Consider the following 2,500-nt stretch of genomic DNA (forward strand, 5'->3'; position numbering starts at 1 on the left):
TCGAGTCGGTCCGGCCGCGGCTGGGACCCCGTGCCTGTCGCAGGCTTCCCGGGACGGCCCCGGAACGGCCGCGGTCGCCGGCCGGGTGACGTTCACCGAGGCGACTGCCGGCTGTCTTCGAGCCCCCACCCCTGCCGTGGCCGCGGGGATTCGCCCCGGTCCGGCAGCTGACGGTTCCCTGTGTCGGACGCCGGCTTCCCGGGACTGCCCCGGGACAGCCCCGGTCGCCTCCCGGGTGACGTTCACCGAAGCTGCTGCCGCCTGTCTTTGTCCCCCCCCCCCCGTGCTCTCCCTCAGGCGGGAGGTAGACGTGCTCTCCCTGGGCGAGTAGACGTGCTCTCCCTGGGCGAGTAGACGTGCTCTCCCTCGGCGAGTAGACGTGCTCTCCCTCGGCGAGTAGACGTGCTCTCCCTCGGCGAGTAGACGTGCTCTCCCTCGGCGAGTAGACGTGCTCTCCCTGGGCGAGTAGACGTGCTCTCCCTCGGCGGGTAGACGTGCTCTCCCTCGGCGAGTAGACGTGCTCTCCCTGGGCGAGTAGACGTGCTCTCCCTGGGCGAGTAGACGTGCTCTCCCTGGGCGAGTAGACGTGCTCTCCCTGGGCGAGTAGACGTGCTCTCCCTGGGCGAGTAGACGTGCTCTCCCTGGGCGAGTAGACGTGCTCTCCCTGGGCGAGTAGACGTGCTCTCCCTCGGCGAGTAGACGTGCTCTCCCTCGGCGAGTAGACGTGCTCTCCCTGGGCGAGTAGACGTGCTCTCCCTGGGCGAGTAGACGTGCTCTCCCTCGGCGAGTAGACGTGCTCTCCGCGGAGATCGCGCTTGTCGCCAAGGGGTCGCTGTTGCGCTCTGCCTCCGCCTACGTCATCGTACAAGCCGGCGTGATTTCTGCGACCTGCCGCTGGGCGGAGGTCGGCTGGTTGTGCGCTCGCGGAGCTGACGGCCCTCCAGTTCCGTATATGAGGGAACAAGCGACGCCGAGCACTCCCAGGGCAGCGCTGCCGAGCGGCTGCTCCAAGCCACCCGCCAGGCGGCTGGGCAGGGGTCCGTCTGGCTTCTCGGTGGCTTTCGCCCGGGTCAGAGAGGGGACCCGCGGGGCCGAACAAAGGCGCGGCGGTTTGGAGCGGCCGCTGGCGCACCCTCAGCGGTGTTGGATGGGTTTCGCTCGTCCGTGAGCCGGAGCCCAGCCCGGGCTCGGCAACGAAAGCGGGGAAAAGAAAAAAAGTTGACGAGTGGCTGGCGCCGGCCACTGCCGAAGTGTGGAACCCCCGAAGCGACGTTTGCCCGGTGGGGCACGGGGGCAGAGAAAGCCGGGGAGACGTGGTGCCGGCGTCGGTCCCACCAAGAATGGAAAGCAAGCCCGTCCAGGCACGGCGAGAGAGAGCCCGGTAAGGGGCAGAGAGAGTTCCCAGCACTGGACCCTCTTCACGGGGGTTCCCCCCCATGACCAAAGCCGCAGCCCGCGGGGGCACGGCATCGAAGGGAAAAGCCAGCGGCGGTGACTGGCCACTCGTATGCTATGGAGCCCGGCATGGGGGGAGGAGGGCAAGCCGGTGCCCCAGCACGGCTTCCTCCTGGCTCCAGAGGGGCGCCCCGTGATGGAGATGTAACTCGGTGCAGCTTGAGGGAAAATGCAAGCCCACATTTCGGGGAGGCAGAGGTGCCCTGTGAGCCGGTGCGGCCCGGTGCAGCTTGCCCCCCCCCCCCATCTCTGGAGGGCGCCCCGTTTGCTCCTCCGGCGTGTTGCCCGCACGCCGAGCCCCGTGCCTGCTGGCTGCTCCCGAGGGCGGTGGCGGGTGCGCGTGGCTGTGTCTGTCCCAGAAGAGCGAGGCCGTGGGGCCTCCGCTGGCTTCCTTTCCTTCTGTCCTTGTTGATCGATGAGGCCTTTCGGGTCGCGTCGGAAAGGGCCCCCGGCCGGCAGGGCAAGGGCGGTCTTCCTTTCCACTTCGCTTCCCGTCGCGTGTGAGGTGTCGTCCTCGTTCCCCCAGCCCCGAGCGGCTCGAGCGGGGGGGAGCCGTGGCGTTAGCGGCCCGGCGCGTGCCTTGCCGCATCCTCCCCTTTCCACCTCCCCCCCGGCGCTGGGGCAGGGTTCGGGGACCGGTCTACCGCAACCGGCTTTGTGACTGCTGCGTGGCCCCGTGAGTTTTCAGGTGTCCTAAAACGCGTGAGGCGCCGGTGTCGTCCTCGGTTCCGGGTACCCGCGGGTGCCGGCCGCGAGCAGCTGCGTGTGGCGGGGGTTGGCCGAGCCGAGAGCGAGGCGGCGGCGTCGCGAAAGTTAAAAGGGGCTAAAAGCGGCGCCGCGCGTGAGGCCTCACCTGCCCGGGTGGGGTCCCCGAGGGTTCCTCCCTAAATGAAACCTCTAGCCTGAGAGGGGCGGCTTTGTGGCCCGTACCCCCGCCCGCTGCCGAGCGAGCCGCCCCGGCTCTAAGGTCCTGGCGTGCCGGGGGCGCGCCCCGCTTCCGCGGGTCGCTGTCTCCTCTAGCACGTCCCGGTGCTCCCGTGGCAAG

Source organism: Melanerpes formicivorus, unplaced genomic scaffold, assembly GCF_026170545.1.
Source record: "Melanerpes formicivorus ecotype bairdi unplaced genomic scaffold, bMelFor1.0.p_v2 SCAF_3143, whole genome shotgun sequence".
Lineage (NCBI taxonomy): Eukaryota > Metazoa > Chordata > Aves > Piciformes > Picidae > Melanerpes > Melanerpes formicivorus.